General features: G+C 43.9%; 1 protein-coding gene across 5 annotated transcripts in view; it reads right to left on the bottom strand.

The window, feature by feature from the left end:
* Window positions 1–23,838, bottom strand: part of CASZ1 (castor zinc finger 1) — a 443,166-nt gene that overhangs the window by 241,404 nt on the left and 177,924 nt on the right. For all 5 annotated transcript variants that reach the window (XM_083512761.1, XM_083512760.1, XM_083512759.1 and 2 more), the window contains one exon: window positions 7,713–7,857. The gene's annotated coding sequence lies outside the window, so the exon portion shown is untranslated. The remainder of the gene's footprint in view (window positions 1–7,712; window positions 7,858–23,838) is intronic.

The raw sequence follows: 23,838 nt of genomic DNA, 5'->3' as shown, positions 1-23,838 counted from the left end.
GTGAATCTCACACTCCAAGTAAGTGTTATGTGAAGATGCCATTAACATGCAAAAGTGACACCAACTGGAAATAGATGGATCCCTTGCTCTGTTTCAGGAACTGCATAGCTCAGTGGTAGAGCATCTTCCTTGTAAGCAGAAGGACCCAAGTTCAATCCCCGATGGTATCTCCAGGTAGGACTGGGAATGCACTGTGCCTGAAATCCTGTAGAGCTGCTGCCAGTCAGTGTATACAATACTAAGCTAGATGGACCAAGGGTCTGACTCAGTGTAAAGTGACTTCCCATGCCACAGCCACAGTGTATGAACTAATTTTCATGTCTGGGTGGCACCCATGATAAGTGTTATTTACATTACAAACTCAAGGCATATGTAGGAAGAGGGTGCATGCTCTTTTAAACCAGGGTGGAGAACTAGGTTATCTAGGTATTTTGAGAATCATAGAATTGTAAGTCTGGGAGGGTCCCCCCGGGTCATCTAGTCTTACCCCATGCAAAGCAGGAATCACAGCAAAAGCATCCCTGATAGATGACCACCCAACCTCTGCTTAAAAACCTCCGATGAATCAGAATTGCAGGGTTGGAAGGGACCCTGAGGGTCATCAATCCAACCCCCTGAAATAAAGGAATCACAGCTGGAGACTAAAACTTGCATCATCATCATCATCATCATCCCTGACCATTGCCCATGCTGCTGGTAGTTGTAGCCCAACAACATTGGCTACCCACTGTTCTCCCCAATGTCAATGCCCTACATGATGATCTAGACCAGCCTTTCTCAACCTGTGAGTCCCCAGATATTGCTGAACTACAACTCCCATCATGCCTAGCTAACAAGGCCAGAGCTCAGGGTTGATGGGAGTTGTAGTCCAACAACATCTGGGGACCCACAGGTTGAGAACCGCTGATCTAGACCTTCACTGTGGAAATCAGCCAGTCTGCATTTCCATTTGATGACCCAACGCTCAAAGCAGACAGCAGTAGCCAAGGTCAGTTCCCTTTCTGAGTAACTCTGCTTTCAGTCAGGAAACTTATTATTATTAGCACGAAATCAGGCCTCTTACATCATGGCAATTTAAGGCTCATCCTCGCCTTTTCATTTTGCAATAACTCAGGCAACTATTCAATACACAATCAAATACCAGTTATTAATGTCTGTGGGAAGGAGAGGATCTATAGATAAGGTTCCTGGAACACACCTGTGCAATTTACATGGCACAAAATCTAGGCCAGGGAAAAAACAAGAACAGAGCTTTAATTTTACTCTAAAACAATGTCTGCATTTCTCGTGGGTCAAACTGGAACACTTCCGGAGCCAAATGTAGACCCTGATGGGCACACATACTGAGGAAGTCATAGAAACCCTTTTCAAGGGTAGACCTTTCAGATACCGCTGGACTCATTAACCTCAGCCAACGAAACCAGCATTTGGAGCTGATGGGAGCTGAAATCCAACCATAACTGGAGGGCCACAGGCTCCCCATCCCTGATCTAGCTCAGTATTGCCTGCATTGAATGACTGTGGCACTCCACAGAACAAGGGTCCTTCCCAGTTGTTGGAGATTTCGCTCACGCCAAGTACGAACTTTACAACTGCAGAGTGAAGACCCTTCACCAAGTGTTCAAAGCACACATTCAGCAGCAGCACTGTCTAGACCTGCTCATACTATCAATCCTGAAAGGAATCTGGTCTTCTCAAAGGGGTGTAGCAAAAGGCCCTGTTCTTAGATGATCTGGAGCTGACAGAGCACAAGGGCAGCTGGAGGGCTGCAGCTCAGCGATCAGAGCGGCTGATTTGCTTGCAAAAGGACCCAGGTTCAATCTCTGGCACCTCTGGCTAGGTCTGGGAATGACTTCCATTTAAACCAGTAGTCCTTGAGTGGATGTGGCGTGCCACACTGGTGTGGCAGAAGAGGATGGCAAGTGTGGCGGGAAGATTCAAGGACAATCAAAGAAATATTTAAACATTTCAGTGTGCTATAGTATCTATCTAGATATTGTTTCAAAACGAGAGCAAGAGCACTGGCTATTCTTCTACAGTTCTCCATGACATATTGCTGTGAACAGGAATCTTCAACTCTGATAAATATGAAAGATCAGAAAAGAGAAAGGCTTCTTTGTGTTGATGAGGAGATGAGAGTTTGTTTGTCTCATATTAGACCTAATATAAATTAGATTACCTGGCAAAAGAAAGCTCACACCTGTCATTGAGTTTGCATACATACTTAAGGTATGTATGTACGAAGCTCGTTTGACATTATATTTTGGGAATGATTGCTGTTCTTCTCTAGCTGCATGGTTTTATACTTTCTGGATGTCCTGTGATCATATTCTAAAGTAGTTGCGTTCTACGTTCTAAATCAAGCACTGCTAAGAGTTGTTTCATTTTCTTTTCCAATACATTCCTTATCCATTAAAAACATGGACGTGGCATAAGCAAATTTTTATTCTGAAAGTGCAGTCCAGAGAAAAAAGTTTGGACACCACTGATCAAAAGCAACTGTCAGCCAGTGCAGGTAATATGGAGCTAGAAGAACCAATGGATTAGCTCAGAATAAGGCAGCTTTCTATGTTCCTGTGACAAGGACTGAATAATCTCAGGGCCTTAAGGAACATGTTGCCTTCTCTCCCCTTCCCTTGATGTCCCTCCCCTCCCCTCCCCTCTGCTCAGCTCTGTGCAGCCGTCAACCAAATATCTGATTGAAAGCCTAGGGGAGGGAGTTTAGAACTGTCCGGTCTGGTTAGGATTGAAGGTCAATGATCCAATACAGACGAAGGATGTAGTTGCGTTCTACGTTCTAAATCAAGCACTGCTAAGAGTTGTTTCATTTTCTTTTCCAATACATTCCTTATCCATTAAAAACATGGACGTGGCATAAGCAAATTTTTATTCTGAAAGTGCAGTCCAGAGAAAAAAGTTTGGACACCACTGATCAAAAGCAACTGTCAGCCAGTGCAGGTAATATGGAGCTAGAAGAACCAATGGATTAGCTCAGAATAAGGCAGCTTTCTATGTTCCTGTGACAAGGACTGAATAATCTCAGGGCCTTAAGGAACATGTTGCCTTCTCTCCCCTTCCCTTGATGTCCCTCCCCTCCCCTCCCCTCTGCTCAGCTCTGTGCAGCCGTCAACCAAATATCTGATTGAAAGCCTAGGGGAGGGAGTTTAGAACTGTCCGGTCTGGTTAGGATTGAAGGTCAATGATCCAATACAGACGAAGGATGTGAAAAAAACAGGGGAGGGGAGATTGAGAGAGAGAGAGAGAGAGAGAGAAGGAGCCTGCTCAAAGAGAGAGGATAGAGGATGCCACGAAGAGCAAGGAAGTGTCTGGAACGCAGTTTCACACTCTGAGACCCAAGGGCTGTTTTTACTCCTGTCCTTCATGCTCACATCTTGTCACACTAGAGGTCAGGTCTCCCAAGCGTTCCTGGAGAGCTGAGCTGATCCATATGGCAGGCAATATGTTGACAATATGGATTGGCCAAACGCTGGAGCAGATGGAGGCGGCAACCCGGCTTCCTGCCCAGAGAGGCCTTTCACTTTCTCCTCGTCCTCCCCTGTCGGAGCCACACCAAAAGAGAGAGGGAGCAACTCCGCCAGGAAAAGTGCCTGCCTAGGTTAAAGGCGCTGGTCCTTTCTGGGAAGGCCAGGGATAGGGTCAAAGTGAGAAGCGTCCGTCATAAGGCTCCTGCTCAAAACTGTTCACGGAAGATTCGAGGCAACTGAGTGGGCAGAGCAGAAACAGCCCTTAACATCAACAACACTGATTTGCATCCAACTAAGCCCTGTTCAAAGAAGAGCCACAGAATTGAATGGACCCAGCGTTAATCACATCCTTCCATTTCAATGGGCCTACACTGACTACAATTTATTTGGATACAACTATTTGGCTTCACACAGTGCACGCTGAGTGTTCAAAGCGTAGTGCATATGTCAGACCAGTAATCCTTATAATACTCCAGTACAGTATTTAGGGAAAAGGAAAAGGGCCTATAGGTCAGGAGCAGAACACTTGTTTTGCATGCAGAGGGTCCCAGGTTCAATCCCTGGCATATCCAGGTAATACTGGGATGAAGACTCCCTGCCAGAGATCCCTGGAGAATCTGTTGGTAGATGTTGCTGTGGTGGACAGGCCAATGGTCTGACTGGGCATAAGGCAGCTTCCTCTGTCCCTGCAGTAGACCAGGATCATCACCGCAAAGATGCAGTTCCCTCAACTGCAAAGACCACAGAGTGAGTGTGAGGACTGGTGACATGTGAACTCAAGTTTTCCTTGTTTCAAGTTTGCACACTCAGCTATCATGATGCCGTAGCGTAACCTGCCACCTCACCTCAGCTACAAATTCACTTTATGAGCTTGAGGGAACCTGCTGTGCTCTCCAAACAAATTCCATGCAAAACAATGGGCCCCATCACAGTCTGTCTCACTTTGGGGGCCTTTCCCTCCAACATCTCAATCGCTGCAGGATGAGCAACGGTACATTCTGCAACGTCGTCTAACACATATATGCAGTTGGTAGTTTGCTGCTACTCCTTGTCCACTGCCCCACGTGGCACCCATGATAGTTTCTTGGATTTTCAAATGGGTCCATGAACCCAAATAAATTGGCGACTCCTGGTCTAGTCAGCCGTGCTAGCTGGGACTTATAGGAGCTGCAGTGGTTAAAGAAGACCTTTTCTTTTTGACAGTCATATTTATTATTTTGTTTTATTGATTTGAAAGAGTTTATAAACTGCTCAATATTTTAAATGGAAAAGCAAACAATATCATTAAAAGAAAAGTGCAACCTAAAACGATAAAAGCAGGAATTCAGGGGATTCAAACTTGTAAAACATAATCTGATCTTATGTGTCAGGGAAAGTCACATGACCCTGTCCTATAACTCTTGTTCCAAGTAAGACACTCCCTTTGTTCCAAACAAATCGTGGAAGATCTGTGGTTTAAAACAGAAGCCATGGATCACGCCCACTTGTTCCTGAACTCTTTGCAAGTTTTGGAGAGGAAGGTTGTTGAAATGCCCCGCCAAAGGTGCAACTGAAAGTTTTACTACTCTATGGTAAGCATTTTTAAAACAATCTCTTAGCTGGAGTATTCATCCATGTCAAGAACCAGCTCCATTGTGTTGGCTCCTACATACCCTTCGAAAAGAAGTGTGGTACTGTAGTTCTGCAAGAAAACAAGCAGAAGATTCTTCTGCACTCCTGCAAAACTACAGTCCCCAGATCCATGAGAGTTAATTGGCTTAAAAAACCAACAGGCGAAGTAGATATAATGCTAATTGTGTGGCATCCACTGAAAATGTCTACAGCCCATTTGTTAATTTATCTTGGAACAGTTATAGGCTACCTTTCCGAATAAAAAGAGAATGGTAACAAGAGAGCAACTAATGTAACAGAATAAAATAGCTCCCTCCCAAGACTCCCAAAGAACAATTCACAAAACAAATTATATGAACGTAGCAGTCAAAAAATCAGGAGTCAAAAAATTCACAGCTTGTCTAAAAGCTCCCCCCCCCCCAAAGCAGACACTTGCCTCCCGCCCTGCCCCAGTCCTACCTCCTTCTCCATGATGTTTAATATAACTTAAACCAGATCCTGGTGTGATGACCTCATATATTTTTTCCTGTGCCAGGAAAAACAATTCATGTGGTGGTGGTGGTGGTGGTGAGATGAGAATGCTGTGATGTCAGGACACGTGCAAATTCTCCAGCATGCTGGGTGAGTAAGCTAGTTGCGAGGATGCTGATCTCAGCAGCAACATGTTTGACAAGTCTGGAGCCCTTGGTTAGCACCAGGGCTGGCCCTATCATTGGGCAGTGTGTCTCAGCTGGGTGGGAGTGACAAAAAGCAGCAACAGGTTGTTGAGAAGATAGCAATATCAAAAGCAACACAATGGCCAGAAACCATAACAATGTGAAAAACTTTATGGAATAATTCAAAACATCAAAACTAACAAACTGAAGTCTCTGAAAGTCTCTGAAAGTCCTTAAATGAATCATGGTGCCAGACTTCACCCGGCGGACAGCAAGCTGTGAAGCTTTGTATAATCAGCAGATATCCAATTCTGACGTCCAACTCTGAACTCTGCTGAACAGTGCTGAACAGTGCAGGTCATCGTTTGAATATTTTATTTTCAGTTAATGAAGAAATTATATATCTTTCTACTTACAAGTGTTGAACTAATTGGCTGATGAAGAATTCAACAAAACAGTAGTTGTTATCCGGAAACACTGTTCAGCAGAGTTGGACATCAGAATTGGACATTTGCTGATTATACAAAGCTTCACAGCTTGCTGTCCGCCGGGTAAAGTCTGGCACCGTGATTCATTTAAGGACTTTCAGAGACTTCAGTTTGTTAGTTTTGATGCTTTGAATTATTCCATAAAGTTTTTCACATTGCTATTGTTTCTGGCCATCGTGTTGCTTTTGATATTGCTGACTCATATTTTGAAACACAGGGGTTTGTTTCTTTACTCATTGTTGAGATAGGGCAGTGTGTGCCATGTGGTCTGCACTCTGCCGTGCTAAGCCAGCTGGCTGACCTCAGGTGCCAGGGAAGGACTGTCCCACCACAAAAACAAAAGAAATTCAGTTGCCAATCTGGACAGCTTCTGTACTGGGATGGGAAGAGGCACCATCTTGTCCTTTGCCTCAGACAGCAGATTGTCATGGGCTGGCCCTGGATAGCGCAGATGCAGTCACAGGCTTTGTCCGTCATCTGGAGCAATGCTAGCATTTCACTTTTCGAGACGGGCGGCAGGGCACTATCAACTTATCTGTAGGATTTCTTACCTGCCCTTCATTGTAACATTCCGGTGTGGGTTACGATGACATAGCAATGCAATATTAAAATGAGCTTAAACAATTTGCATCAGAAGAATAGGGTGGGTCTTAGAAATACATCTCAGCCGCAAAAGGCCAGGGGGCAAAGAGCTACACTATGAAGGCGCCAGATGCACCTCTGTGGGGAGGGAATTCCACAGCTTCCAAGAGGGAATTAAACAGCAATGTACACAGTGTAGAACATTTTGAGCATTGCAAGATGTATCAGCCTTGGGCAACATCAGAACTTCCCTTGAGCAAGTTTTGTTTATACATGGGGCTCTAACGGAAGAAAGAAAGCAGGCAGTGCTAAGGATGAACTAGTTTGAATTAATGAAGTTCATCGAGTTAGTTCAAAAATGTCCTCAACTACACTCAAAGTAGTTTCTGTAATTGCTGGGTAGATAGAACACGAATTAAATCAGGAGTGGTTTTTTGGGGGGGTGCGGGTGGGCTTTGAACAATTTCTAGTTCATCTGCAAGTTCATTCTCTTACCGGTGTTTTTTACGCCTCAGACTCTTTGGGCCTTTAAGTGTAAAGATCACAGTTTTGGTGGAAAAATAAGTAAACAATTCACATCCACTGTATGTGGGTTGAGGTTATTTTTGGACATTTTATTCGTCTTCTCTTATATATCTCAGCACAGCAGTTTGTAGCTTTCTGAATGTTGGAAGAAATTGCCGAAGATTACTGAGACAAGCATGAATTGAACTGTGAACTGCACATGAACCAAACTAGTTCCTTTGCCACATACTGAAGTATAAATAGCTCCTTTTAAAAATGAACGTCCCAAGCCCTGGATGCAGACATACCTCAGCAGAGGCTTAAAAGAACCCATGCAAGTAGCTTGAGCCACAAGATCTGACTGTAAGAAAAAAACAAATTAGTACCTTGTATCCTGTGTTCCCTGGGCTTGAAATCCATTCCAAATCAACACGTTGAGGAGGGGTGTCAGGATCAGTAACCCCTCCCAGGGTGCTTCAGGAAACAGATAGAGTCTGATAGGTTCCCTATACTTGTTGGTGTCTCTTTGCCCTAAGGAAACAGAGGGAAATTATTTTAAAGTAGTAATGAATTTACAGCCCCTTTTTGAGAGCAACCGCCACACAACTGCTTACAAGTGTTTTGAAAAATTACAGTTCCAATATATAAACTTTTCTGATGCAGTAGAGAGATGTATGAATTTATCAGGTTTTATTTTACTTTTATACATAGCTAAAAAACTGTGAAAATGCCAAGCTTGCCTAATATGCTGAAGACCCATATCTTTTGATACTTTAATAGACAGATAGGTAGATTAGAGCTGTATTTTGGTGCGAATGGTGGCTTTTGGTGCAAATGTAACATGTAAGAGAGATGTGCAGCAGGCCACTTCCCATGAACTATATTTATTATTTATTTCTGAAAGTGCAGAATTCCGTGGTTATAGGGTTGTATGCAATGCCAGCCCTTCTCAGAGTAAATCCACTGACACCGATGGACATGACTAAGGCCCATTAATTTCAGTGGGCAGGACTAAGTAGTTCTGCTGCTCCCATGGGACAGTTTCAACGTTGTAAGCAACTTTTCAGGTAACAAAATATATGCAAAGGTCTTTGAGCTTGCTCAAATTCATGTGTTAACCATTTTTAATGTCTTTGGGGATTTATTTCCCCCCCGAAAAATTAAATATTGTAAGGGAAGCACATGCTGTTCGGTTTTCTGATTATTAGTTTGCAAGTAATTCTCTATTGCCAAATATTCTCATATATATCAGGGTGGTGGGCAACATAAAATCATCAGTAACATTTCATCAACAAACACAAATAACTCTTGATGGACTCTAGATCCCATCAGCCTCAGCCAGCATGTCCAGTGCTTTGAAATGATGGGAGTTGTAGTCAGCCAATGCCCTGGAGGCTGCAGGTTCATGGACTGGACTTTTTCAGGTGAGCATCTAACAGGAGGGAGAAAAATAATAGCTTTTCCTGGTGCTGCTGGGGACAGCCTCATTACACTCAAACCCTGGTGGAAACTCACTGCTTCCAATGAATTTCTCCCTAATTCCCACCCACTCCTCATATTCATAAGCTCCCAAACCCAATGACCCTGCTTGGTGATTATTATTTTTGGAGGGTGGGGAGGGAATATTATTAACAATTAATTATTATTGCAGTTGGAAAGCAACATCAAAAGCCAAATTCAACCCTAAAACAGGGAGAGGAGGAAACATTCAAGAGAAAACACAAGTGTTTCCCGAACACCAACATGTGATTTTGTGATTTTCTTTTTTCTTCCGGGAGGAGAAAAGAAAGGGAAAGAGGAGGAGGAGGTGGTGGAGGAAGAAGAAAAAAGACACATGCAACCCGGGTTGTCAAGATTAATTTGCAATAGGTGTCAAGCCAAAGAAAACGCTGCCCGAAGAAGCCTAACCTCTGCAACCAGCAACCTCCTTTGTGTCAATTTAAGCAAATATTGTGGCGTTTCCATGGCAATCCCTGTTTTGAATATCTACAACACAAACTTTTTCTTTCTTTTTTTTTCTTTTTACAAAAAGGGCTTTTCCTGTTTGTGCTGCAGCTATAAAACCTGTAAATATTTTCTGCCTTACCGCACGTATCCCTCTAGCGATCTTTTTTGAAGAAGAAAAAAGGGAAAGGAGTCGTTTTCTGCCTCCCACTAGTGTGCAGAACTCAGAGGTACCCTGTTTGGGATCTTCTCAAGGAACAAAACTACAACATGTTTGGGTTCTTTGGCCCATCTGACCCCAGAGAAACCTGCAACAGTCCTAACCATTTCATTGAGGAGGTCAGAACTGGAAATGCTTTCAGGCGTCAGCCCAAAACATACAGCTAACCCTAATCCTAATTAGGAAGGAAAAAAGAAACCCATCAGCTCACATTAACAATACAATAAACATCCTTCTTAATTTATACATACAGATCGCTAAAGATGTCATCCAAATGTACAAATAGGTATCCAAACGACTTTGGCATTTATAGAAAATACATTCAAACATACCAAGGGCATTAAGGTCTACAGGCCATTGCAGAATACATGACCAATATTTTTTCTTCTGGGCTTGAAGTATAAGTCTCTTAGTAACAATAATCCCCATACTACAGGAGTGTAATTTAAAAGTACATGAACCTACACAAACACCAAAGATTTCATCAAGACAAGACTTATATGGACTTCAGACCAAAAAGGAAATATTACTATACAAGCCCAATTCATATGCCTCAATGAGGCATTCTCAGGATTACACCTGCAGCATCTGAGTTAGTTAGTTCCTTCTTGTAGACATGGAATTCAGTATATCCAAAATATAAATTTATGCTGAATCAATCTCAATTATAGATTGAAAGAAACATTCCACAAAGATACTAAAGTAACTTTCCATTATTTAGGCTGTATGGTATATTCTAACTCCTCATTCCATTTCCCTATAAGCTGTTGAACTTTTGCTTTACAAGCATCCAATAAACATTTGTAAATGATCGTTGTGGGTTTGGTTTTCTGTAAAGGTCCAAATATTACTTCTGGCTATTTTGGGGGTGCTGAAACACTTAAAGCAGAGAGGCCATAAATAGACACAGACAGGTTTTGAAATGTTAAATACTGCCGTTCGGCACTCATTGGTAATTGATACCTAACCCTCAATATTAGGAAAGTGTAAAAATTCTCCATCTATTCCTATCAGCTGATCTAATGTATAAAGGCACACGGATGTAGAAGGCTGGCCTATTCTGATGTTCATTGGCTCTCCAGGAAGTCAATCAAGGTCTTTGCTATCACCCAATACTTCATCTTTTTTTGTTTTATACTGGAGATGCCAAGAATGGAACCTGAGACCTTAATAATGGAACACAGGAAGCTGCCTTATACAGAAAGATCAAGGATCATTATTGCACTACATGGACCAATAGGTCTGATTCAGAAAAGGCACCTTCCCAGGTTCCTATGAGATGTTGAGGTCCTACACAACTAACCCTAGGCTTCCACCAGCAGCAAGGCAGTGGTTAAAAAAAAAAAAGTAAACTGAATTTCCTGGCTGTAATGGGCTGGCGCCAGGCTCCAAACATTAGCCTAATGTGTTAACTTGGGGGAAGTCAGTTTCCTTTGGGATTTTAACATTCTCTGGAAATGTCATATCATCCAACGGGACTGTTTGTCCAGGAGACACAGTATTTGAGAGCTCAGAATGAACCAAGGGCAGTCAACGGACTTCACCTTCCAGGAATGCACATGTGCGTGTATTGAACACACAGAGAGGGAGACACACAGAGATCACACACTTTTACCCCAGATTTATTAATCTGGAAAAAATGAATATTCTTTTGCAAACACTATTCTGTCAAGGCCAACTAAATTGCATCGGCAATGTTCAATGTAAGACAAGGCGCAGAATCGCTTTCATGGAACGTTTGGGCCAAATCCACACATGCGGGAAGTATGACCCACATAATCCTGACCATCTTTACAATGCTATTTCCTCCTTTTCTCTTTCTCCACCATCTGATCTGCAGTTTCATACAGATGGGACAGAATACCTGCAGGGAGCTGCTCACACAAATAAAAACTGCCCACCCCTTGCTGCTAGTATGCCGCCTGATTTACATGTGTGACTGGAACCTTATAATGGGCAAATCCTGCAAATCATTCGCAGTAGATGCAGTACTTAAAAGAAAGGACAAAGGGCTGTCTGATCACCTTTGTTAGATTAGTCAAGCAATAGGGAAGGGGAAATAATGTCACAAACTCTAAGAATGAGTTTACTTTCAGTTGGCTCTGTCTTTCTCAAGACAATGGAGAGAAGGAAATTTGGTGAAGGAGTAGGATTTACTACACCCCCTGTGCTGTCCTGGGTGAAACTGACTCTCTTCTAGGAAGATAAACAGACCTACCCAAAGCAGAATTAAAGAAATAAACTTGGGGTGGGGATAATGAAAAGAAAGCCAATCCTGTCAGCTGAGCAGAGCCAGAGCTGTTGTTCAGTTATTTGTTAGGTTGGCATGAAATCACCTTGGTAATATTCAGAAGGGAGATCGGCAGGAGAACTTGTAATAACTCACACAACCCCCGAATCTAAACAAGACATCAAACAAGGACAATGCCTGCTGTTATCTATTGAATTTTCTTCACGGGGTGGAGGGGAGGGGCAGGGAGAAAAGCTTTTTCAGGGGGGAGTGTGTATGATTTTTAAATTATTATTATTCTCATTATTACATTATCAATTTGATAATCTGGCCCCAAACTGTGGAAATGTTTGTTTGTTTTGAAAAGGCCAATACAGTATTCACCTCAGGGGTGTTGTTAGGGGTAGACGAAGAGGCCTCAACCCCTGGGTCTTTTGTGCAAGGCCCCAACATTATTCCCCCCCCCATCACCAGTCCTACTCAGAGTAGACCAGCTGATGTTAATGGCCATGACCAACTGAGGTCCATTAATTTAAATGGGCCTACTCAGATTCAACCCGTACATATTTTTTACTTGACTTACTGCAAAGCACCACCTTTTCCCCTCTTTTCTGCTCAGAGGAGAATTAAGCCCTGAGAACAAGAACCACCGCTGGTCTTTCCTCCCGTTGAAAGCCTGAATCTTTGCCTATACCTTAGCATATGCTGATTTGTGCTTATTTGTGCCGTGGGACCTGCGCCCAAAACTTTTATGCTCCTAGCAACACCCTTGATACACAACTCAATCACTCTCTTTAAAAAAATAAAATGTAATGTAAAGATTTAAGAATGTGGTTGCTTGGTGGGCCTGGCTACCAACACAACATGTGCGCGGACAATTATGGCTTTTGTAAATAAATAAATAAGACCAGACAAATGCACTGTGTGAGGAGAGGTTCGTCAATGGCTGTTAGCCATGAAAGCTACCTCAGCAAAGAAAAAAAGTCTATTACCATCGCACTCTGCTTGTAAAGTGTCAGGAAGCGCCAGGACAAGAACAGGAAGTCTCAACTCTAGGCGAGACTGCCCCAAGTGGCGAGCAACTGAAACTGTGGTTTAGGGGGCATATTTCAAGGGAATAAAGTGTTCTTGGGCTCTGGACTAACCTTGTCCATCTAGGGTAGCCATTGGCTTCTCCTAGGACTGCAAAAGGAGTGGGCTAGGGCAGTGAGTGGGCAAAAAAACAGCCTTGAAGGCTCTGGGATGTTATGGTTTGTTCAGTGACAGTGAATCCTGGTTTAGCCTCCTAAACATGGCCTCTGCCCTTCCAGGCTACAACCCTTCCCCCCCCAACATTCCCAGTTCCAGCTGTTTCTCCACCCTGGTGGGAAGCTTCTCAGAGGCTTGGAGTTGATAGACCAGCCTTCCCCAACCTGATGTCCTCTAGATGCTGGGATTCCAGCTCCCATCAAACCTGATGGATGGCCTTGCTGGCTGTGGAGCTGATAGGAGTTGAGAGCCTAAGAACATGTGAAGGGAACCACACTGGGAGAAAACCTGAGACAGGTCCTTATCTGATCCAGCAGGGCACTTAGGAGACTCCAGCATACTGGTTAAGACAACCACTTAAATGGCTCTGAGAAGCTTACAGGCAAAATATGACGGAGAGAGCCATTTTATGGTTTATTTTGGGGTGGGGGTGGTTTGTCATCCTCTTGAGATGACAAAGGAATGATGAGAGTTGTAGTTCAGCAGCATCTGGAGACGCAAAGGTCCCCCACATCTGTCAACATCTGCTGTTCACCATGGTCTTCTAAACTTTTTTTTAAAAAAAGAAGAGTCATTTCAGTTACAGCATGGCAGCCCATGACCATCTACACAGAGCGGAGCATTTGCAAAAACTATTCGCCACAATTAAAATGTTTTTTTAAAAAAACAAAAACAAAATGCAACTGCAAAAAATGATGAAACACGTGTCCACAAACTTTCCAAATAGCTACATGTTTTGAAGGTGTAAATGCTGGCACACCAGTTTGGCTCTGATGAAATAACAAACGATGGAAATACCTTACAGATAAGACGATATAAAGGACAGGTTCGTGGGAACCAATGCCTCTGTACTACTCCAAAACAAAGTACTGTCTTGTTTATTTGTTTGTTATTAACGTTCCCAATCTTGGATGCTCGGGACTAGAATTCCTGTCAGCTTCAGTCAGCATGGCCAATGGTTAAGGAAGATGTGAGTTGTAGTCTATAAGATCCAGAGGGCAACAGGTTGGGGAAGGCTTAGATAAGCATTTTTAGGCCACATAGCTTTCGGACAGAAAAGGAAAACTCCGATCCTTGTGGGATATTCTCCAGGAGAAGAAAAGGCTAAGGAGTCAATCTTACACAAATCTGGAGTGGAGTCCCTAAGACAGTTGGACGGCACCTTGTATTCTTCTTTCCAGCAACTCCTGCAGCCTAGCTGGTGCCAAACATACTGTATTGCTCTGCTTTCCTTTGGACCACATCAACAATATCTTGTCATCTGGGCAGCCCTGGACCTCCATACACACTGCCCAGGCTTGCACCCTGGGAAGGTCACTTTGGTGCTCCAAATGCAGCAGTCTAACTTCACCCCCAGAGGCATACTCCATTGTCACTCGAGACAAAAGGCGGTGCCAACAACAAGGCGCATTCAGGATTATCCCTGCATCAAAACTTCCAGACAAAATTCTTCCTACAGCACAGATTATTTTCTTTCTACCATTTTAAAAGCAGACATGTACACTCACATAAACAAACACTGTGATAATGGGATGCTGGCCTAGGGGGACCTTTTGACCTGATCCTGATGTTCTTCTGCATACCACAGTTTTAAAATGATATTGACGACTTAGGATACATGCACAGGAGGATACATGTTTTCTGGGGGGGGGGCACAGGGGTACACATACCCCTAAACATTTTGTGAATCTAAGTTTGGCCTCATTCAGGGGCAATATTTCAATATGAGTAGGAAAATGAGAGTACCCCTAAACCTTTTTTTAGGAATAACGCACTGCTGGAGATGATAAGGAAAGATTGATGGAGGTGAGTGTGTTTAGCTTAGAGAAGAGATAACTGAGAGGCAACAAGAGTGCCATCTTCAAATCTTTGAATGTTGTCACATAGATGATGGAACAATGTGTTCAAATTATAAGACAGCAGGTTTGCAAGAATGTCCTGGAAGCTCCAGCTGCTTTGGCAATAATACGGGTTGCCTCAGAAGGTGATGGGCTCTCTCTGTTAAGAGATTATTAAGTAGAGGCTACACGGCAACCACGTTACCAGGTCAGTTTCAAGGTTCTTGTAGTTATTTACATGGTTTTTAACAACCTGAGTCCAAGATGTCTTAAGGATCTCCTTATCCCTCTTATCCCGGCTCTGTCGCTGAGATATTCAGAGGAGTCATTATTGGTGGTCCCCTATGGCTCAGACGCATGGCTCGTATCCATCAGAAGACTTTCCTTCAGTGTACTGGGCCAAAACCTGTGGAACTCCCTCCTAACTGAGATTAAACAGGCACCTTACTTGCTGAACTTCAAGTGCATGGCAAAATATTATCTCATTTCAGCAGGTATTTTAAGGCAGCATTCGGATTCTATGATGACCTTTTATTGTTATAATTATCTGTATGGTAGGGTTGCCATATTTCAAAAAGTAAAGGAAGACCCCCAAAGTTGCTGAGGCTTTTTACAAAATGAGATTTTTCAATTGATTTGCGTCAACTTTTGGAAATTCCCCCCAGACATCAATTCTGCATTTGAAATCCTGGTAATGTCCGGGGAAATCTAGACTTATGGCAGCCCTACTGTATAGTACATTTTCATATACACCGCTCAGACATGCTAATGAATGAGTGGTATAGAAGAAGAAGAAGAAGAAGAAGAAGAAGAAGAAGAAGAAGAAGAAGAGGAGTTTGGATTTGATATCCTGCTTTATCACTACCTGAAGGAGTCTCAAAGCGGCTAACATTCTCCTTTCCCTTCCCCTCCCACAACAAACACTGTGTGAGGTGAGTGGGGCTGAGAGACTTCAAAGAAGTGTGACTAGCCCAAGGTCACCCAGTAGCTGCATGTGGAGGAGCGGAGATGCGAACCCGGTTCACCAGATTACGAGTCTACTGCTCTTAACCACTACACCACACTGGCATTGTAAATGCCTTAACATGATGAATAAATGAATAACATGTTAGAGAAGAAGGCTTATTGGCACTGGAAAGGGTGGACTATCAGATCTCTGAGGCCCCTTCCAGTGCTAGGATTCTATGCCATCCACGTCTCACAAATGACTAGTACAGCTCTTTGTGGGCAAATTAGCTTTGGTGGCCAGCAGCTTTCACGGAATGAAAAACACTGGCCGTCACACGGGTTACTGTTATTATATTTATATTGTGCACATACTGTTCTGTCTTTATCCTCACAAGAACCCTGCAAAGAGGGTTATGCTGAGAGACAGTGCCTAAGTAAGTGCTGTGGCTCAAGAGGAATTTGAACTTGGGTCTTCCTGGCCTGAAATCAGCCCTGTAGCCACTACAGTGCTGGCTGTTTGACAGAGAGACTATCTAGTGTCTTCATTGATTAATGTGTACAATTCTACGATCTCTCACAAAACAGCATAGGTCAGAAAGGCTCTCCAAAAAGATGAATGGGACTCAAGAAAGGAAGGCAGGCTAATGTGATCTCACCACAATCATTCCGCAGCTTAAATTCCCTGTTGGCTGTTTTGCTTTCTAACCCCACCTAGAAAAAAACAGCAAGAATCCTTCAAATAAGACCATGGTGGAATGCAAGAGGAAACTCTTAATCCCAGAGGAGAATGGTGCTTACCTCCCAAAGTGAGTGGTGCTGGGGCAAACAGATAGAAAAGGAGCTGACTAACACCAAATCAGATCAGTCACCCATGTCTTGGAAAGGCAACCAAATGAAAACTTAATTTTCTGCAGATATGTTTACCACCCTGGCTAGGGCAGATGGAGGAGATACTAAGACCTTCCTTGTCATCAGTGTCCACCAAGCTAGCACTTAAATACAAGACTGATCTAAGCCTGGCATTGTCCACTCTGACTTACTGTGGCTCTGTTCTCTTATCACCAGGGGAACCAACTTGAATAAAATGTTAGGGGAGGGTTACCCTGCATAACTGATCACACAATGCTGTGCACACACACCATTTGAATGGCAATGCCCATCTACCTTGGGGGGCCCTGGCCCCCTCAAATATTTCATTGGGGGGCTAGAGGTTGGCTCCTATGCTTATCACTGGGCTATGGTCCTTTCCTCATCGGTTCCCCAGAAACCCAGATGTGTTGAGGCCCAAAGCAGACTTGGAAAACAAAGTTGCTTTCCTTTTCTTCTTAAATCTTAACCAACAGCTACTTTCTGGCAGAGAAACCAGGATCTGCGGCTCTGCCCTTGGCAAGCCCCAGTGAAAATGAAGACCTGGAGAAGCAGCTCCGACATAGGTGGGAGGAACAGCCCCCCCCCCCAAGCAATCCTACCTGATGAGCTTGCTGCTCCTCTTGTTCCCCTGGGAGGTAGCTGGCAGCTCCAGGGAAGTCTTTAAAGCTATTTCCTGCCCTAAGACCTATCTCCTACTGTCATCACAACTCTTATCTGGGAGAAGAAAGCATGCATTTACGAGAGATTGTTGTTGGCATGCTATCACATTGGAGGGGAGCAAGCAATCCACACCAACCGGACAAAGAGAGAAAGAGCCAGACTAAGAGATGTGGAAGAACTTTGCTTTCTTGATTCCACCACCCGCACCCCAAAAAGGAATATTCTGCGCCACAGCAGGCTTGCAATCCTCCCCTTTATCTCCCAATAAAGATCAAGCTGAAGCAAGATCCCTATCTCTTCTCTCCTTTCTCAAACCAAGCTTTGTGACCCATTTTTCCAAAGCTGGGTACGATGCAATACGGGCCCTGGAGTCCTGGAGCTTTCCCAAAAAGCTAGGAGATTTTGCAATGATTACAGCAACGAAAAAGGGAGAAATAGAAAAGTAATAAGTGATCAAAGGGGAGGGTGGTGAAGCTGGAGCCCGTTGGGCAACTCTGCCGAAATCCTTCCTACACGTCTGGAAACAAGCGGCGCTCCTGGTTCTACTTAGGAATGTAGAAAGCTACCTTGAACTGAATCAGGCCATCGGGTCTTCCCAGATCAGTTTTGTCTACTTTGGTAAACAGACAGCTGCTTTCCAGGTTTTCAAATACGAGTCTATTCACCAGCCCAACCTGGGGAAGCTGAACCTGGGACCTGCTGTATGCAAAGTGGGTGGCCTACCCTTCCTCTAAAAGCAAATAAATAATCTGCTCTTTGTGGTTCTGGGTAAAGGGCTGGCATAGCAAGCTGCCAAATACCAAGGCAGGAAAATTGGTCCACTTTTTCATGTAGGGTTGGAAGAAGCTTAAGAGTGGCAGTGGACAGGCGCAAGGATGTGGTGAAGGGGAAGTATGTAGAGCTATCCTCTCTTCATATAGCTCAGGGTCTTTTAGTGAAACCAGTGGGGAACAGAGGCAAAAGAAAAGGGCTTCTTTGTGTGATGAATGGTTAACCTATGGAACTCACTGTCGCAAGGTGCAGTGATGGCCACTGGCGTAGACAGTTTTAAAAGGTGATTAGGCAAGTAAGGTAAAAAAAAAAGGTAAATGATCCCTGGACGGTTAAGTCCAGTCAAAGGTGACCATGGGGAGTGGCACTCATCTCCGGGTCATGTAGCCAGCATGACTAAACCACCTCTGGCACAACAGGACAGAGTGCTAGAGAACAGAGTGCTGTTTACCTTCCTACCGCAGCGGTACCTATTTATCCACTTGTACTGGTGTGCTTTCGAACTGCTAGGTTGGCAGAAGCTGGGATGGAGTAACAGCAGCTCACCCTGTAGCGCAGATTCGAACCGCCAACCTTCCAATCGGTAAGCCCAAGAGGCTCAGTCGTTTAGACCACGGCGCCACCCGCATCCCCAGCCAAGTACACAGAGAAGACAAAGAAGTTGGCTGATATTGGTTATGGCAGATAAAGAGAACCTGCATATCTGAAGGCGCAACTCCACCACTGAACACCAATAGTCACTGGAGAGTAAGCAGAACAGAAGGGCTATTGGGTCAATTCCCTGCTTGTGGAAGAGCCATGCTCAGCAATAGAGCGCATGATTATCAGAAAGAAGTGTCCTGGTTCAATCCGCAGCATCTCCAGATAAGGCTGGTAGAGGTCTAGCTGCTGATGGCTCAGATCAGCATATGGGAGTTATTCTTATACAGCTCAGTTTGTTAGAGCATGGTGCCAAGGTCACAGGTTCAATCCACGTATGGGACAGGTGCATATTTCTGCATTGCAGGGGGTTGGACTAGATGATCCTCAGGGTCCCTCCCAACTCCATGATTCTATGAAATCACCTCTTTATAGCACCATGAGAGGCCCAGTCTTATTTTACTTTGGAAGAAGGAGCATAGTTTAGTGGTAGAGCGTGTGCATTGCATGCCAAAGGTCCCAGATTTGGTCTCTCCATCTGAAACCTTGGGGAGCTGCTGCCAGTCAGTGCAGACAACACTGAGTGGATCAATGGACAGATTCAGAAAAGGGCAGCTCAGGTGTTCCTGTGCTTATTTAAAGGCTTTCCAGAGGCATTTGGTCGACTACATTAGGAAGCGGAAGAATGAACTAAATGGAACCTTAGTTGGATTCAGTAGGGCTCTTCCTTTCCTCTTACATTCCAGGAGTTTCAATAACCACTTGCTCACAGTGCAGTTCTATAAGTGTTACTGAGCCACTGAGTTCAATGGGACTTGCTCCTAGGTAAGTGGACACAGGACTGCAGCCTCACTCAGACAGCAGAAAGAGAAGGCTTTACGGGATTTGGTTCTTTCAGAATCACCGTCCTATTTATAAGGTTGTTGTACTGCCCAACTCCACAGCAGGATAATGACAAAAATTAAGCAGCCCTATTGCAAAAGGACAGGGTTCCTTCCCCAACTTCAAAACAAAAATAAAATAAATATTTAATGATTTTCCAAGTACACGCAGAGAGAGAAAACTGTTGTGCTCAGCAAATGGGGTGAGAAAAATATATCTATCTATCTTCATCCTACAACAAAATCCCATTTGATGTGTTGTGGCATGAAAGTGTTTTTCATTGCATTTTTACAGCATGATCTCATGTACCCTGCAAAATGGGGTACGCCCAAAACAGCAGGTATTTTATGGGATACATGCAGAGCAAATATATACACAATTAAGAGAAGGGGGAGGAGAGACACAGTGAGAGACAGGGAGTAAGTAGTATTGGTAAATATTCAAATCAGCTGGCAGCTGTGCCAGCTCCACTCCCTGGGAGAGAATATATATATATGCGCACATGCAAAAAGTTAGGAGCCAGCAAAAATTTATAGGAGCCAGTTAGGGAGGAGAAACCAGATCCTTGACCTCTGCAGCAACACAGATGCCAATGACCACAAGATGCACAGATTTTTAGGTGCCAATGGCAACAAAAGACAGGTGTATGTGGGCATATAATGTTCATCATCATAGTAGTGCGAAGCTGGAGGAGGAAAGTCCAAAGCCAAGTTTTTTCACTTATTAAGCAAAAGATAACCAGGACTGTGTGCATTCTGTGCCCTGCATAAATTATACAAATTAACTAAACTTGCATGAATGATGTAAAGCAAACATTATTCTGCTACTAATTTCACGGGAGAAGGCAAGGAGCTTGGGTAAGTCAAGCAGCTCACTGTGGGATAGCAGATGCTGGCCATGCTGTTTCAAAGCTCTTTGCATCCATGAGGTCTAGAAACTTGGGGTGTTTTCTTTTTTTCTTTTAAAAAAGAATGAATTCAGAATGGCAGCAGTCCACACCACTCAGATTGCCATTTGCAGCAAATGGAAAGAACAGGAGTAAACTGAATGTTCCTCCTCTGCACACCAGAGGTATTTGAAAAAATCCAAGAACAGGCGCAGCAAAACAAAACACAGATGTCTCAAAGCAAGTGAGTCAAGCCGTGCACTACAGTGAAGAAAGGGAGATCGTTCCAAAGTCTCTAGCTTGCCTGACATGGTGATCATTTCCCCCCAGTGCTGCTTAAAGAAAGTCCCTCTAAAGTATGGTGGTTAAACAGATGAATGCATTTGAGAATGAAAACTCTTAAATCAGGATATAAACAAGGAAGAACACATCAACCCAAGCGTCTTGGACTGGCCTGTGGTTGGAACCAGCCACACCTGCCGCCCCCAACATGGAGCCTGCCAGATGTTGCTGGATGCCCAGTCCCATCATCTCTGGGCATTTGCCACCTGGTCCAGCAACATCTGGTTCAGCAACACCTGGAAGGCACCAGGCTGGGAAAGGAAACATCTTGTGATGATCTGCACCCAAGTCAGATACTGATTAGAGCAGGGCAAAGCAAGGTCAGGGGTTGTAGCCAGCTGAGTTTTATTCAGCATAGTCCCATTGAACGTAACAGCCCAGCATTAGTCATGGTCATTACTGTCAACAGGTCTGCACTGAATAAAACCCCGGGTCTCCTAGTTTATTTATACACAAGGAATTTAATTGCATCTCACAATAAACACACAACGGTATGGCTTAATTTTACACTGATTTTTAAACTGTTTTATGTCATACTATATTATTTTATGCCGTGCACTGTCTTTTGGCATTTTTATGCTCAGCGGCATATAAATTTGCGAAACAATAAAAATATCAAAGTCACTAAAAACAAACAAACCAGCAACAGGAGGCTGAAGACGAAAGAAGGCAGCAGAGTGTTTTCCCCAGTACAAACAAAAAAGCGATTTAGAGTCCTGGGTAGTTTTTGTTGTTGTTTTTTTAAGCCTTTGCCAGAACATCTGTCAAGAGCAGGCGTAGCCAATATGGTGCCCATCCACCCTAGCAAGCATGTCCAATGGTCAGGGCTAATGGTAGCCAAACTCCAGTGGTGTCAGAAAGTTAAAAGAAGGTTATTTTGTGAACCGCCCTGAGACCTCCGGGCATAGGTATTATTAATTAATACGTATTATTATTATTATTACTATTAGGACTATTGGGCCATGCTTAGAAACAGACTGTAAACTAGTGAAGTTGTTAATAAACAACTGGCATCATAAGTGCCCTTTTGCCTTGCTCTGGATCCACTGTCTCAAAGCAGATTTCTGAACTACTGTATTTTCTGGCTTATAAGACTACTTTTTAACCCAGGAAAATATTCTCAAAAGTCGGGGGTCGTCTTATACGCCGGCTACAACAACAGCTCCTGCAGCAACTCCCCACCAAAGGATAAAACGACAGCAAATTAAATCAGAGGACACCAAGCTCTCTAGATGAAGCAGAAATACGCTTGAAAATTGGCCCCAGAAGCCCCCGGCCACTGGGTAGTGGAGCAGATTTCCGAGCCGGACTGGAGACTGGATTTTTAATTTTTATTTGGTGTGCGTTGGAAGAGGGGTAGTCTTATATGGCGAGTATATCCCAAACTCTATATTTTAACTGGAAAAGTTGGGGGGTCATCTTATATGCCCAGCCGTCTTATACGCCGGAAAATACGGTAACTGAAGTTTCTAAGTAGTCTTCAAGCACAGCCCAACACACAATGAACTGCAGTAGTCAAGACCAGGAGGTTTCCAGAGCGTAAACGGGCTTTCTCTGTTCCAGAAGGCTTCAGTTAGCAAGCCAGCCATAACTTGCTACCCAAATGGCAGGCTTGGATCTAAACAAGCAATCTCAGCCTGCAACCTTGACTCTTTGGGCACAGGGCAACCCCATCTATGTTCTAAGCAGCAAGAAAGAGCTCCCTGAAAGCTTTTATATTGGCCAGGGAGCATTACTAGATTCTCTCTGGCCTGCTTGTATTCAGGTGGCTTCCTTAACTGGTGCAGTTCCCTTCTCTGATCAGAGTTGGGTGGTAGAGCAGAGGTGGCAATCCTGCTGGGGGGGGGAGCTCTGACGGCATTCAGACTCCGCAGCAAGGGGGAAAGAGTGGGTCTGGCATTTCAACCTACGCAATAAAGATCATTAAAAGAAGAAAAAACATTTTGGGTTGCAGCCCATTCTAGTTCTACTCAGAGTACACCTATGAACTTAATTACCACGACTAACTTAGCTTCATTAATTTCAGTGGGTCGACTGTGAGTATAACTTAAGTCGATACCGCCCTGTCTCAGAATCTGATCAGCAGAGGACCAATACTTTTCTTTACCTTTTTAGCCGTGCTGCCAACGCTGACCTCTTCTCCTCTCCCTCACGAATCCCTTTTTCTGCTTAAACGCTTGGAGAAGTTTATGACGCCAAAAAATATAAAAAAATAAAACCACCACCAACACAATAAAGGGCGTGTTGCCACAGGGAGACGGGGCAGCCATGGAAACCGCCAGCCCTTTGAGTGAAGCCCGCATGAAAACACAAGCTTTAGTGGAAGACCTTTATCATTATTATTATAATGGAGTCACCAAGATCTATAAGGGAACAAAAAAATAAAAGAGAGACAGAGCGGTGCAAATACAAATATCAGCTACTCACACATACATGAAACCCAGGAAATAGTTGTGAAAGTCTCTCTGTCTCTCTTTCTCTCTGTGAATGTTCAAGTGCTCTGCATAGCTAGGAATATGGACAATGGTTCAACCCACAGAAAGATGATAGAATCATCGAAATGTCGTCTTGGAAGGGATCCTGAGGATCATCTAGTCCAACTCCCTGCAGTGCAGGAATATGCAGCTATCCCATACGGGGATCAAACCTGCAACCTTGGTGGTATCAGCACCATGATGTAACCAACTGAGCCATCGATTCCCAGCTTCCAGTTTAAAGACCTTTTGTTTGGAAAGGCAGGTACAGTGAAGGCCAGCTTGAGTTCTGCAAGCTGGGAGGGGCACCAATGTACTCTCAGATTTACACTTTTACAATGGACGATTAACACAACCCAGCACTCGCCAATCTTGTGCCCTCCATAAATTTTGGCCTTCCATCTGCCCCAGCTAGCACAGATGTAGGCATCCAATGGGCAAATTCTGAGCTAGGGGGTTGAACTTCTGTTGCTCTTAAGCCATCAGACGGTGAGCAACTAACATGGAAGCAAAGAAGCCTGGAACTGCCTTGATGATGATCATCGGTTTATCCTCAGATG

This window comes from Podarcis liolepis (genome assembly GCF_965112155.1).
Source record: "Podarcis liolepis genome assembly, chromosome: 7".
NCBI lineage: Eukaryota > Metazoa > Chordata > Lepidosauria > Squamata > Lacertidae > Podarcis > Podarcis liolepis.
This window is presented reverse-complemented; position numbering and strand designations above follow the sequence as displayed.